This window comes from Heterodontus francisci, unplaced genomic scaffold (assembly GCF_036365525.1).
Source record: "Heterodontus francisci isolate sHetFra1 unplaced genomic scaffold, sHetFra1.hap1 HAP1_SCAFFOLD_480, whole genome shotgun sequence".
Lineage (NCBI taxonomy): Eukaryota > Metazoa > Chordata > Chondrichthyes > Heterodontiformes > Heterodontidae > Heterodontus > Heterodontus francisci.
The window spans coordinates 1,124,014-1,140,573 of NW_027141172.1; positions in this window are offsets into that span (position 1 = coordinate 1,124,014).

Here is a 16,560-nt window from a genome sequence, read left to right on the forward strand (position 1 = left end):
GTCCTCCCGCAGTACAGCTGTGATATTCTCCTTAACCAGTAAATGCAACTCCTCCACCCCTTTTCCATCCCCCTCTATCCCGCCTGAAGCTTCTAAAGCCTGTTACATTGAGCTGCCACTCCTGCCCTTCCCTCAACCAAGTCTCTGTAATAGCAGAGAAAGATGAACAAGAAAAAGTTTGCTTATGACAGACAAAAAAAAGCCAGTCTAACGATGGCCATGAAACCATTGTCGATTGTTGTAAAAACCCATCTGGTTCACGAACGTCCTTTAGGGAAGGAAATCTGCCGTCCTTACCTGGTCTGGCCGTCATGTGACTCCAGATCCACAGCAATGTGGTTAAATCTTACATGCCCTCTGAAATGGCCCAGCAAGCCACTCAGTTGTAACTAACCTCTAAGAAGGCAATAAAACAGAACGAAACCGGACGGACCACCCCACATCGACCGAGGCACTGGAAACGACAATGGGAAACCCAGCCACATCCAACCCACGAAGTCCTCCTGACAAACATCTGGGGGCTTAGAGCAAAGTTGGGAGAGCTGTCCCACAGGCGAGTCAAGAAACAGCAGGACATTGTCAAACTCATGGAATCATGGGCTTATCAGTGATAGGCAACATGGTTTTGTGCAGGGAAGGTCATGTCTTACCAACTTAATAGAATTCTTTGAGGAAGTGACAAAGTTGATTGATGAGGGAAGGGCTGTAGATGCCGTATACATGGACTTCAGTAAGGCGTTTGATAAGGTTCCCCATGGTAGGCTGATGGAGAAAGTGAAGTCGCATGGGGTCCAAGGTGTACTAGCTAGATGGATAAAGAACTGGCTGGGCAACAGGAGACAGAGAGTAGCAGTGGAAGGGAGTTTCTCAAAATGGAGACGTGTGACCAGTGGTGTTCCACAGATATCCGTGCTGGGACCACTGTTGTTTGTGATATACATAAATGATTTGGAGGAAAGTATAGGTGGTCTGATTAGCAAGTTTGCAGACGACACTAAGATTGGTGGAGTCGCAGATAGTGAAGGGGACTGTCAGAGAATACAGCAGAATATAGATAGATTGGAGAGTTGGGCAGAGAAGTGGCAGATGGAGTTCAATCAGGGCAAATGCGAGGTGATGCAGTTTGGAAGATCCAATTCAAGAGTGAACTATACAGTAAATGGAAAAGTCCTGGGGAAAATTGATGTACAGAGAGATTTGGGTGTTCAGATCCATTGTTCCCTGAAGGTGGCAACGCAGGTCAATAGAGTGGTCAAGAAGGCATACGGCATGCTTTCCTTCATCGGACGGGGTATTGAGTACAAGAGTTGGCAGGTCATGTTACAGTTGTATAGGACTTTGGTTCGGCCACATTTGGAATACTGCGTGCAGTTCTGGTCGCCACATTACCAAAAGGATGTGGATGCTTTGGAGAGGGTGCAGAGGAGGTTCACCAGGATGTTGCCTGGTATGGAGGGCGCTAGCTATGAAGAGAGGTTGAGTAGATTAGGATTATTTTCATTAGAAAGACGGAGGTTGAGGCGGGACCTGATTGAGGTGTACAAAATCATGAGAGGTATAGACAGGGTGGACAGCAAGAAGCTTTTTCCCAGAGTGGGGGATTCAATTACTAGGGGACACGAGTTCAAAGTGAAAGGGGAAAAGTTTAGGGGGGATATGCGTGGAAAGTTATTTACGCAGAGGGTGGTGGGTGCCTGGAACGCATTGCCAGTGGAGGTGGTAGACGCGGGCACGATAGCTTCTTTTCAGAAGTATCTAGACAGATACATGAACGGGCAGGAAGCAAAGAGATACAGACCATTAGAAAATAGGCGACAGGTTTAGATAGAGGATTTGGATCGGCGTAGGCTTGGAGGGCCGAAGGGCCTGTTTCTGTGCTGTAATTTTCTTTGTTCTTTGTTCTTATACCTTACAGACAATGTCCCAGCATGGCTATCCCTGGGTATGTCCTGTCCCACCAGCAGGACAGACCCAGCAGAGGTTGCAGTACAGTGGTATACAGTCGGGAGGGAGTTGCCCTGGGAGTCTTCAACATTGACTCTGGACCCCATGACGTCTCATGGCATCAGGTCAAACATGGGCAAGGGAACCTCCAGCTGATTACCACCTACCGCCCTCCCTCAGCTGATGAACACCATGTTGAACACCACTTGGAGGAAGCACAGAGGGTGGCAAGGGCGCAGACTGCACTCTGGGTGGGAGACTTCAATGTCCATCACCAAGAGTGCCTCGTAAGCACTACTACTGACTGAGCTGGCCGAGTCGTAAAGGACATAGCTGCTAGACTGGGTCTGCGGCAGGTGGTGAGGGAACCAACATGGAAAAACCTACTTCACCTTGTCCTCACCAATCTGCCTGCGCAGATGCTTCTGTCCATGACTGTACTGGTAGGAGTGACCACCACACCGTCCTTGTGGAGACAAAGTCCTTGTGGAGACAAAGTCAATCACATTGAGGATACCCTCCATCGTTTTGTGTGGCACTAGCACTGTGCTAAGTGGGATAGATTTAGAACAGATCTAGCAATGCAAAACTGGGCATCCATGAGGCGCTGTGGGCCATCAGCAGCAGCAGAATTGTACTCAACCGCAATCTGTAACCTCATGGCCCGGCATATCCCCCACTCTACCATTACCATCAAGCCAGGAGACCAACCCTGGTTCAATGAAGAGTGCAGGAGGGCATGCCAGGAGCAGCACCAGGCATACCTCAAAATGAGGTGTCAACCTGGTGAAGGTACAACCCAGGACAACTTGCATGCTGAACAGTGTAAGCAGCATGTGATAGACAGAGCTAAGCGATCCCATAACCAACGGATCAGATCTAAGCTGTGCAGTCCTGCCACATCCAGCCGTGAATCATCATGGCCTATTAAACAACTAACAGGAGGAGGTGGCTCCACAAATATCCCCATCCACAATGAACGGGGTGCCCAGCACATCAGTACAAAAGATAAGGCTGAAGCATTTGCAACAATCTACAGCCAGAAGTGCCGAGCTGATGATCCATCTCGGCCTTCTCTTGAAGTCCCCAGCATCACAGATACCAGACTTCAGCCAATTCGATTCACTCTGCGGGATATCAAGAAACGACTGAAAGCACTGGATACTGCAAAGACTATGGGTCCTGACAATATTCCGGCATTAGTACTGAAGACCTGCACTCCAGAACTTGCCAAACTATTCCAGTATCGCTACAAAACTTCTACCCGGCAAAATGGAAAATTGCCCAGCTGTGTCCTGTAGACAAAAAGCAGGACAAGTCCAACCCAGCCAATTACCGCCTCATCAGTCTACTTTCAATCATCAGTAAAGTGATGGAAGGTGTCGTCGATAGTGCTATCGCGGCACTTGCTGAGCAATATCGTGCTCAATGACGCTCAGTTTGGGTTCCGTCAGGGCCACTCAGGTCCAGACCTCGTCACAGCCTTGGTTCAAACATGGACAAAAAAGCTGAACTCAAGAGGTGCGGTGAGAGTGACTGCCCTTGACATCAAGGCAGCATTTGACCGAGTATGGCATCAAGGAGCCCTAGCAAAACTGGAGTCAATGGCAATCAGGGGGAAAAAAAAGGATAATGGTATGTTGGCCTTCATAGCAAGAGCATTTCAGTACAGGAGCAGAGATGTCTTGCTGCAATTATACAGGGTCTTGGTGAATCACAGAATCAGGGCGGCACAGTGGTTAACACCGCAGCCTCACAGCTCCAGCGACCCAGGTTCAATTCTGGGTACTGCCTGTGTGGAGTTTGCAAGTTCTCCCTGTATCTGCGTGGATTTTCTCCGGGTGCTCCGGTTTCCTCCCACAAGCCAAAAGACTTGCAGGTTGGTAGGTAAATTGGCCATTATAAATTGACCCTAGTATAGGTAGGTGGTAGGGAAATATAGGGACAGGTGGGGATGTGGTAGGAATATGGGATTAGTGTAGGATTAGTATAAATGGGTGGTTGATGGTCGGCACAGACTCAGTGGGCCGAAGGGCCTGTTTCAGTGCTGTATCTCTAAAAAAAAATACAGTGCAGAAGAGGCCCTTCGGCCCATCGAGTCTGCACCGATGCATTAAAGACACCTGATCTGTCTACCTAATCCCATTTGCCAGCACTTGGCCCATAGCCTTGAATGTTATGACGTGCCAAGTGCACATCCAGGTACTTTTTAAAGGATGTGAGGCAACCCGCCTCTACCACCCTCCCAGGCAAGGCATTCCAGACCGTCACCACCCTCTGGGTAAAAAAGTTCTTCCTCAAATCCCCCTTAAACCTCCTGCCCCTCACCTTAAACTTGTGACCCCTCGTAACTGACCCTTCAACAAAGGGGAACAGCTGCTCCCGATCCACCCTGTCCATGCCCCTCATAATCTTGTACACCTCGATCAGGTCACCCCTCAGTCTTCTCTGCTCCAGCGAAAACAACCCAAGCCTAGCCAACCTCTCTTCATAGCTTATATGTTCCATCCCAGGCAACATCCTGGTGAATCGCCTCTGCACCCCCTCCAATGCAATCACATCCTTTTTATGATGTGGTGACCAGAATTGCACACAGTACTCCAGCTGTGGCCTTACCAAAGTTCTGTACAACTCCAACATGACCTCCCTGCTTTTGTAATCTATGCCTCGATTGACAAAGGCAAGTGTCCCATGTGCCTTTTTCACCGTCCTATTAACCTGCCCTTCTGCCTTCAGAGATCTATGGACAAACACGCCAAGGTCCCTTTGTTCCTCGGAACATCCCAGTGTCAGGCCATTCATTGAATAATTCCGTGTCACATTACTCCTTCCAAAGTGCACCACCTCACATTTTTCAGGGTTAAATTCCATCTGCCACTTTTCTGCCCATTTGACCATCCCATCTATACCTTCCTGTAACCTAAGACACTCCACCGCACTGTTATCCACTCGGCCAAACTTTGTCATCAGCGAACTAACTGATCCTACCCCTCACATAGTCATCTATGTCGTTTATATACATGACAAACAATAGGGGACCCAGCACATATCCCTGTGGTACGCCACTGGACCCCAGGGGACTCCTGAACTACCTGCCTGATTCTCTTGGACTGCCTGGTGGTCACCCATTCCCTGCCTTCCTCAAGTCCCTTCAGCTGCAGTGTGACCACCTCTCTATATGTGCTATCCACAATGCTCTCAGACTCGCGGATGCTCCACAGTGTTTCCAGCCGCCGTTCCAGCTCTGAAACCCGAGCTTCCAGGAGCTGCAGCTGGACACACTTCCTGCACACATGCTGGTCCTGGTAACTGGAAATGTTCCCGGATTCCCACATGCAGCAAGAGGAGCAAACCACGGCTTTAAGCTCTCCTGCCTTGACTAAACCCAACTTTAGAAGACTATTATAATTTAAAAGAAACTATTGTCTTGCTGAAACAATGACTTACAATTCAATCCAGTTTGAAAAATACCCACCAGGACTGACTCACCAGTCAGCTGTGCTGTTTGGAAACTCTCGGCTCCCCTCACTCTGAGGACAGGTAGGAAATGAAAGGAGCTCCTCGCTCCCTCCTCACCGAACTTTCTCAGTCACAAAACTTCCACTTTAGCACTCTAATGCAACCCAAGTCAGCACTTCAGTGCAAACAAGGTCAGCACTGTAAGATGGCCCACTTTTATACTGACTGAGTCTAGCCCCTGAAAACTGGTTTAAACCAATTCTCTAAAGAACAAGGTGCAGCTGCAAGCAGAGCCTGAGTGAACCCTGTTTAAAGCTGGTTTAAAACTCACCTTCTCCAAACCTAACAGCAACTGTTAAGTTAATCTGCTGAATAAAAGATAGACTAGATTTAAGATAAAATTAACCCTTAATTACCCTCAGTCACAAAACTTCCACTTTCCACTCTAATGCAACCCAAGTCAGCACTCCAGTGCAAACAGAGAGGCCACAACTGAAATATTGTGTGCAGTTTTGATCTCCTTATCTGAGGAAGGATGTTCTTGCTATAGAGGGAGTGCAGCGAAGGTTTACCAGACTGATTCCTGCGATGGCGGGACTGACACATGAGGAGAGATTGGGTCGATTAGGATTATATTCGCTGGAGTTCAGAAGAGTGAGGGGGGATCTCATAGAAACCTATAAAATTCTAACAGGACTTGACAGGGTAGATGCAGGAAGGATGTTCCCGATGGTGGGGGAGTCCAGAACCAGAGGTCATCGTCTAAGGATACGGAGTAAACCTTTCAGGACTGAGATGAGGAGAAATCTCTTCACCCAGAGAGTGGTGAGCCTGTGGAATTCACGACCACAGAAAGCAGTTGAGGCCAAAACATTGTTTGTTTTCAAGAAGGAGTTAGATATAGCTCTTGGGTCTAAAGGGATCAAAGGGTTTGGGGCAAAAGCGGGAACAGGTTACTGAGTTGGACGATCAGCCTATTTTCTGTGTTTCTATGAAGCAGTCCATGTAGAAATGCAGCAAGACCTGGACAATATCCAGACTTGGGCTGATCAGTGGCAAGTAATATTCACACCACACAAGTGCCAGACAATAACCATCTCCAACAAGAGAGAATCTAACCATCTGCTCTTGACATTCAATGGCATTACGATCGCTGGATCCCACACTATCAACATCCTAGGGGCTACCATTGACCAGAAACTGAACTGAAGTAGCCATATAAATACCGTGTCTACAAGAGCAGGTCAGAGGCTGGGAATCCTGCGGCGAATAACTCACCTCCTGACTCCCCAAAGCCTGTCCACCATCTACAAGGCACAAGTCAGGAGCGTGATGGAATACTCTCCACTTGCCTGTCCCTCCAGGACAATGCAGCTCGCTTGATTGGCTTCCCATCCACAAACATTCACTCTCTCCACCACCGACGTACAGTGGCAGCAGTGTGTACCATCTACAAGATGCACTGCAGCAACGCACAAGGCTCCTTCGACAGCATCTTTCAAACCCGCGACCTCTACCAACTAGAAGGACAAGGGCAGCAGATACATGGGAACACCACCACCTGCAAATTCCCCTCCAAATCACACACCATCATGACTTGGAACTATATCGCCGTTCCTTCACTGTTGCTGGGTCAAAATCCTGGAACCCCCTTCCTAACAGCACTGTGGGTGTACCTACCTCACTTGGACTGCAGCGATTCAAGAAGGCAGCTCACCACCACCTTCTCAAGGGTAATTATAGATGGGCAATAAATGCTGGCCTAGCCAGTGACCCCCACCTCCCAGGAACGAATAAAAAAGAATGTATACTTTGCATCTGTCTTTATTAAGGAAGATGCAGCAAACCAGGCCACAGCAAAACAGGAGGCAATTAATGTAATGGAAGGGTTTAAAATTGATAAGGAGGTGGTATTCGATGTACTGTCTACACTTAAAGCTGATAAAGCTCCAGGACTGGATGAGATACTGAGGGAAGCAATGGCTATCATTTTTCAGTCTTCCTTCAACTTGGAGGTGCTGCCAGAGGATTAGAGAATTGCAAACTTTACACCCTTGCTCTCGAAAAGGGTGTAAAGACAAGCCCAGCAACTACAGGCCAGTCAGTTTAACTTGGTGGGGAAACTCCTAGAAACAATAAATTGGAATAAAACTAATAGTCATTTGGACTAATGCGGTTAATTAAGGAAAACCAGCATGGATTTCTTAAGGGAAAATAATGTTTAACTAACTTGGAGTTCTTTGAGGAGGTAACAGAGAGGGTTGATGAGGGCAATGCTGTTGATGTGGTGTACATGGACTTTCAAAAGGCGTTTGATACAGTGCCACACAACAGACTTGTGAGCAAACTTGTAGCTCATGGAATAAAAGGGACGGTAGCAACATGGATACGAAATTGGCTGAGTGACAGGAAACAAAGAGTAGTGGTTAATGGATGTTTTTTGGGCTGGAGGAAGGTTTGTAGTGGAGTTCCCCAGGGATCAGTGTTGGGACCCTTGCTTTTCCTGATATATATTAATGACCCAGACCTTGGTGTACAGGGCACAATTTCAAAGTTTGCAAATGATATGAAACTTGAAAGCATTGTGAACTGTGAGGAGGGGAGTGTAGAACTTCAAAAGGACATATACAAGTTGGTGGAATGGGCAGACAGGTGGCAGATGAAGTTCAATAGAGAGAAATGTGAAGTGGTTCATTTTGGTAGGAAGAACATGGAGAAACAAGACAAGATAAAGGATACAATTCTAAAGGGGGTGCAGGAACAGAGGGACCTGGGTGTATTTGCGCATAAGTCATTGAAGGTGACAGGACAGGTTGAGCGGTTAATAAAGCTTACAGTTTCGTTTAGTTTAGAGATACAGCACTGAAACAGGCCCTTCGGCCCACCGAGTCTGTGCCGACCATCAACCACCCATTTATACGAATCCTACACTAATTCCATATTCCTACCACATCCCCACCTCTCCCTATATTTCCCTACCAATACTAGGGGCAATTTATAATGGCCAATTAACCTATCAACCAGCAAGTCTTTGGCATGTGGGAGGAAACCGGAGCACCCGGAGGAAACCCACGCAGACACAGGGAGAACTTGCAAACTCCACACAGGCAGTACCCAGAATTGAACCCGGGTCACTGGAGCTGTGAGGCTGCGGTGCTAACCACTGCGCCACTGTGCCGCCCTTTTTTATCCGTTCCTGGGAGGTGGGCGTCACTGGCTAGGCCAGTATCCTGGGCTTTATTAATAGGGGCAGAAAGTACAAGAGCAAGGAGGTTATGTTGAACTCGTGTAAGACACTAGCTCGGCAGGAATATTGCGTCCAATTCAGGGCGCCACATTTAGGAAAAGATGCAAAGGCATTGGAGTAAGTGCAGAAGATTCATTTATGAAGATAGATTGGAGAATATGAAACTGTTTTCTTTATTTTAATTTGTTCGGGGGATGTGGGCATCACAGGCTATTGCCCATCCCTAATTGCCCTTGAGAAGGTGGTGGTGAGCCGCTTGAATCGCTGCAGTCCATGTGAGGTAGGTACACACACAGTGCTGTCAGGAAGGGAGTTCCAGGGTTTTAACCCAGCGACTGTGAAGGAACGGCGATATAGTTCCAAGTCAGGATAGTGTGTGACTTGGAGGGGAACACACAGGTGATGGTGTTCCCATGCATCTGCTGCCCTCGTCCTTCTAGGTGGCAAGGTAGTGGCTTTGAAAGGTGCTGTCTCAGGAGCCTTGGTGCATTGCTGCAGTGCATCTTGTAGATGGTACACACTGCTGCCACTGTGCGTCAGTGGTGGAGGGAGTGACTGTTTGTAGATGGTGTGCCAATCAAGTGGGCTGCTTTGTCCTGGATGGTGTCGAGCTTCTTGAGTGTTGTTGGAGCTGCACCATCCAGGTAGGTGGAGAGTATTCCATCACACTCCTGACTTGTGCCTTGTGGACAGGCTTTGGGGAGTCAGGAGATGAGTTACTCACTGCAGAGTTCCCAGTCTCTGACCTGCTCTTGTGGCCACAGTATGTGTGTAGCTGGTCCAGTTCAGTTTCTGGTCAATGGTAGCCCCCAGGATGATGTTAGTGGAGAATTCAGCGATGGTAATGCCATTGAACGTCAAAGGGATATGGTTAGATTCTCCTTGGAAAAGCGAAGGCTGAGAGGAGATTTAATAGAATTATTCAAGATCATGAGGGTCTGGACAGAGTAGATAGAGAGAAAATGTTCCCACTCATGAAAGGATCTAGAACAAGAGAGCACAGATTTGGACAGAAGTAATTAGCACAAGAAGCAATGGCAACAGGAGGAAACACTTTTTCAAGCAACGAGTGGTTAGGATCTGGAATGCACTGCCAGAGTGCAGTGAAGGCAGGTTCAATCAAGGCTATTAGGTAGTTACCTGAAATGGAAAGATGTGCAAGGTTACGGGGTGAAGGTGGGGAGTGGCACTAAGTGAATTGGAGTTTGCAAGTTCTCCCTGTGTCTGCGTGGGTTTCCTCCGGGTGCTCCGGTTTCCTCCCACATGCCAAAGACTTGCTGGTTGATAGGTTAATTGGCCATTATAAATTGCCCCTAGTATAGGTAGGTGGTAGGGAAATATAGGGAGAGGTGGGGATGTGGTAGGAATATGGAATTAGTGTAGGATTCGTATAAATGGGTGGTTGATGGTCGGCACAGACTCGGTGGGCCGAAGGGCCTGTTTCAGTGCTGTATCTCTAAACTAAACTAACTCTGGGGTATAGTACTGGCGGGTACAGGTTTGTCACTGTCTAACTCTGGGGTACAGTACTGGCTGGTACAGGTTTGTCACTGTATAATTCTGGGGTACAGTACTGGCTGGTACAGGTTTGTCACTGTATAACTCTGGGGTACAGTACTGGCGGGTACAGGTTTGTCACTGTATAACTCTGGGGTACAGTACTGGCTGGTACAGGTTTGTCACTGTATAACTCTGGGGTACAGTACTGGCGGGTACAGGTTTGTCACTGTATAACTCTGGGGTACAGTACTGGCTGGTACAGGTTTGTCACTGTATAACTCTGGGGTACAGTACTGGCTGGTACAGGTTTGTCACTGTATAACTCTGGGGTACAGTACTGGCTGGTACAGGTTTGTCACTGTATAACTCTGGGGTACAGTACTGGCTGGTACAGGTTTGTCACTGTATAACTCTGGGGTACAGTACAGGCTGGTACAGGTTTGTCACTGTATAACTCTGGGGTACAGTACTGGCTGGTACAGGTTTGTCACTGTATAACTCTGGGGTACAGTACTGGCGGGTACAGGTTTGTCACTGTATAACTCTGGGGTACAGTACTGGCTGGTACAGGTTTGTCACTGTATAACTCTGGGGTACAGTACTGGCTGGTACAGGTTTGTCACTGTATAACTCTGGGGTACAGTACTGGCTGGTACAGGTTTGTCACTGTATAACTCTGGGGTACAGTACTGGCTGGTACAGGTTTGTCACTGTATAACTCTGGGGTACAGTACTGGCTGGTACAGGTTTGGCACTGTATAACTCTGGGGTACAGTACTGGCTGGTACAGGTTTGTCACTGTATAACTCTGGGGTATAGTACTGGCTGGTACAGGTTTGTCACTGTATAACTCTGGGGTACAGTACTGGCTGGTACAGGTTTGTCACTGTATAACTCTGGGGTACAGTACTGGCTGGTACAGGTTTGTCACTGCATAACGCTGAGGTAGAATACTGGCGAGTACAGGTCTGTCACTGTGTAACACTGGGGTACAGATCAGTCACTGTATAAGGCTGGGGTACAGTACTGATGGGGGAGCTACAGATTAGTCACTGTATAACTGTGGTGACATTACTGGGGGATACAGCTCAGCCACTGCAACAGTGGGGGCAGTACTGGGGTGGAGTACAGGTCTGGGGCGGAGTACAGGTCTGTCACTGTGCAACAGTGGGGACAGTACTGCGGGTACAGGTCTGTCACTGTATAACACTGGGTACAGTACAGAGCACTGTATAACACTGGGGTACAGTACTGGGTGGGGTACACGTCAGTCATTGTGTAGCAGTGGTGACATTACTGGGGTGGGGAATGGTCTGTCACTGTATAACACTGGGGTACAGTACTGGGGGTACAGGTCAGTCACTGTATAACACTGGGGTACAGGTCAGTCACTGTATAACACTGGGGTACAGTACTGGGGAGGGGTACAGGTCAGTCACTGTATAACACTGGGGTACAGTACTGGGGAGGGGTACAGGTCAGTCACTGTATAACATTGGGGTACAGTACTGGGGTGAAGTACATGTCACTGTATAACACTGGCGTACAGTACTGGGGGTACAGGTCAGTCACTGTATAACACTGGGGTACAGTACTGGGGGTACGGGTCTATCACTGTGGTACAGTACTGGGGGTACAGGTCTATCACTGTGGTACAGTACTGGGGGTACAGGTTGATCACTGTCTATCACTGTGGTACAGTACTGGGGGTACGGGTCTATCACTGTGGTACAGTACTGGGGTTACAGGTCTATCACTGTGGTACAGTACTGGGGGTACAGGTCTATCACTGTGGTACAGTACAGGGGGTACAGGTCTATCACTGTGGTACAATACTGGGGGTACAGGTCTATCACTGTGGTACAGTACTGGGGGTACAGGTCTATCACTGTCCATCAGTGTGGTACAGTACTGGGGGTACAGGTCTATCACTGTGGTACAGTACTGGGGGGACAGGTCTATCACTGTCTATCACTGTGGTACAGTACTGGGGGCACAGCTCTATCACTGTGGTACAGTACTGGGGGTACAGGTCTATCACTGTCCATCAGTGTGGTACAGTACTGGTGGTACAGCTCTATCACTGTGGTACAGTACTGGGGGTACAGGTCTATCACTGTCTATCACTGTGGTACAGTACTGGGGGGACAGGTCTATCACTGTCCATCACTGCGGTACAGTACTGGGGGTACAGCTCTATCACTGTGGTACAGTACCGGGGCTACAGGTCTATCACTGTGGTACAGTACTGGGGGTACAGGTCTATCACTGTGGTACAGTACTGGGGGTACAGCTCTATCACTGTGGTACTGTACTGGGAGTACAGGTCTAAAACTGTCGATCACTGTGGTACAGTACTGGGGGTACGGGTCTATCACTGTCGATCACTGTGGCACAGTACTGGGGGCAAGCTCTATCACTGTGGTACAGTACTGGGGGTACAGGTCTATCACTGTGGTACAGTACTGGGGTACAGGTCTATCACTGTGGTACAGTACTGGGGGTACAGGTCTATCACTGTCTATCACTGTGGTACAGTACTGGGGGTACAGGTCTATCACTGTGGTACAGTACTGGGAGTACAGGTCTATCACTGTCGATCACTGTGGTACAGTACTGGGGGTACAGGTCTATCACTGTGGTTAAAGTACTGGGGGTACAGGTCTATCACTGTCTATCACTGTGGTACAGTACTGGGGGCACAGGTCTAACACTGTGGTACAGTACTGGGGGTACAGGTCTAACACTGTGGTACAGTACTGGGGGTACAGGTCTAACACTGTGGTACAGTACTGGGGGTACAGGTCTAACACTGTGGTACAGTACTGGGGGTACAGGTCTATCACTGTGGTACAGTACTGGGGGTACAGGTCTATCACTGTCTATCACTGTGGTACAGTACTGGGGGTACAGGTCTATCACTGTCTATCACTGTGGTACAGTACTGGGGGTACAGGTCTAACACTGTGGTACAGTACTGGGGGTACAGGTCTAACACTGTGGTACAGTACTGGGGGTACAGGTCTATCACTGTGGTTAAAGTACTGGGGGTACAGGTCTATCACTGTCTATCACTGTGGTACAGTACTGGGGGTACAGGTCTATCACTGTGGTACAGTACTGGGGGTACAGGTCTATCACTGTCTATCACTGTGGTACAGTACTGGGGGTACAGGTCTATCACTGTCTATCACTGTGGTACAGTACTGGGGGTACAGGTCTATCACTGTAGTACAGTACCGGGGGTACGGGTCTATCACTGTCGATCACTGTGGTACAGTACTGGGGGTACAGCTCTATCACTGTGGTACAGTACTGGGAGTACAGGTCTATCACTGTCTATCACTGTGGTACAGTACTGGATGTACAGCTCTATCACTGTGGTACAGTACTGGGAGTACAGGTCTATCACTGTGGTACAGTACTGGGAGTACAGGTCTATCACTGTGGTACAGTACTGGGGGTACAGCTCTATCACTGTGGTACAGTACTGGGAGTACAGGTCTATCACTGTCGATCACTGTGGTACAGTACTGGGGGGACAGGTCTATCACTGTGGTACAGTACTGGGAGTACAGGTCTATCACTGTCTATCACTGTGGTACAGTACTGGGGGTACAGGTCTATCACTGTCTATCACTGTGGTACAGTACTGGGGGTACAGGTCTATCACTGTGGTACAGTACTGGGGGTACAGCTCTATCACTGTGGTACAGTACTGGGGGTACAGGTCTATCACTGTCGATCACTGTGGTACAGTACTGGGGGCACAGGTTGATCACTGTCTATCACTGTGGTACAGCACTGGGGGTACGGGTCTATCACTGTGGTACAGTACTGGGGTTACAGTCTATCACTTTCTATCACTGTGGTACAGTACTGGGGGTACAGGTCTATCACTGTGGTACAGTACTGGGGTTACAGTCTATCACTGTGGTACAGTACTGGGGGTACAGGTCTATCACTGTGGTACAGTACAGGGGGTACAGGTCTATCACTGTGGTACAGTACTGGGGGTACAGGTCTATCACTGTGGAACAGTACTGGGGGTACAGGTCTATCACTGTGGTACAGTACTGGGGTTACAGGTCTATCACTGTGGTACAGTACTGGGGGTACAGGTCTATCACTGTGGTACAGTACTGGGGGCACAGGTTGATCACTGTCTATCACTGTGGTACAGCACTGGGGGTACAGCTCTATCACTGTGGTACAGTACTGGGAGTACAGGTCTATCACTGTCGATCACTGTGGTACAGTACTGGGGGTACAGGTCTATCACTGTGGTACAGTACTGGGAGTACAGGTCTATCACTGTCGATCACTGTGGTACAGTACTGGGGGGACAGGTCTATCACTGTGGTACAGTACTGGGAGTACAGGTCTATCACTGTCTATCACTGTGGTACAGTACTGGGGGTACAGGTCTATCACTGTCTATCACTGTGGTACAGTACTGGGGGTACAGGTCTATCACTGTGGTACAGTACTGGGGGTACAGCTCTATCACTGTGGTACAGTACTGGGGGTACAGGTCTATCACTGTCGATCACTGTGGTACAGTACTGGGGGCACAGGTTGATCACTGTCTATCACTGTGGTACAGCACTGGGGGTACGGGTCTATCACTGTGGTACAGTACTGGGGTTACAGTCTATCACTTTCTATCACTGTGGTACAGTACTGGGGGTACAGGTCTATCACTGTGGTACAGTACTGGGGTTACAGTCTATCACTGTGGTACAGTACTGGGGGTACAGGTCTATCACTGTGGTACAGTACAGGGGGTACAGGTCTATCACTGTGGTACAGTACTGGGGGTACAGGTCTATCACTGTGGAACAGTACTGGGGGTACAGGTCTATCACTGTGGTACAGTACTGGGGTTACAGGTCTATCACTGTGGTACAGTACTGGGGGTACAGGTCTATCACTGTGGTACAGTACTGGGGGCACAGGTTGATCACTGTCTATCACTGTGGTACTGTACTGGGGTTACAGGTCTATCACTGTGGTACAGTACTGGGGGTACAGGTCTATCACTTTCTATCACTGTGGTACAGTACTGGGGGTACAGGTCTATCACTGTGGTGCAGTACTGGGGGTACAGGTCTGTCACTGTCTATCACTGTGGTACAGTACTGGGGGTACAGGTCTATCACTGTGGTACAGTACTGGGGGTACGGGTCTATCACTGTTGTACAGTACTGGGGGTACGGGTCTATCACTGTCCATCACTGTGGTACAGTACTGGGGGTACAGGTCTATCACTGTGGTGCAGTACTGGGGGTACAGGTCTGTCACTGTCTATCACTGTGGTACAGTACTGGGGGTACAGGTCTATCACTGTGGTACAGTACTGGGGGTACGGGTCTATCACTGTGGTACAGTACGGGGCGTACAGGTCTATCACTGTGGTACAGTACTGGGCGTACAGGTCTATCACTGTGGTACAGTACTGGGGGTACAGGTCTATCACTGTGGTACAGTACTGGGGGTACAGGTCTATCACTGTGGTACAGTACTGGGGGTACAGGTCTATCACTGTGGTACAGTACTGGGGGTACAGGTCTATCACTTTCTAACACTGTGGTACAGTACTGGGCGTACAGGTCTATCACTGTGGTACAGTACTGGGGGTACGGGTCTATCACTGTGGTACAGTACTGGGGGTACGGGTCTATCACTGTGGTACAGTACGGGGCGTACAGGTCTATCACTGTGGTACAGTACGGGGCGTACAGGTCTATCACTGTGGTACAGTACTGGGGGTACAGGTCTATCACTGTGGTACAGTACTGGGGGTACAGGTCTATCACTGTGGTACAGTACTGGGGGTACAGGTCTATCACTGTGGTACAGTACTGGGGGTACAGGTCTATCACTTTCTATCACTGTGGTACAGTACTGGGCGTACAGGTCTATCACTGTGGTACAGTACTGGGGGTACAGGTCTATCACTGTGGTACAGTACTGGGGGTACAGGTCTATCACTGTGGTACAGTACTGGGGGTACAGGTCTATCACTGTGGTACAGTACTGGGGGTACAGGTCTATCACTGTGGTACAGTACTGGGGGTACAGGTCTATCACTGTGGTACAGTACTGGGGGTACAGGTCTATCACTGTGGTGCAGTGCTGGGGGTACAGGTCTATCACTGTGGTACAGTACTGGGGGTACAGGTCTATCACTGTGGTACAGTACTGGGCGTACAGGTCTATCACTGTGGTGCAGTACTGGGGGTACAGGTCTGTCACTGTCTATCACTGTGGTACAGTACTGGGGGTACAGGTCTATCACTGTGGTACAGTACTGGGGGTACAGGTCTATCACTGTGGTACAGTACTGGGGGTACAGGTCTATCACTGTGGTACAGTACTGGGGGTACAGGTCTATCACTGTGGTACAG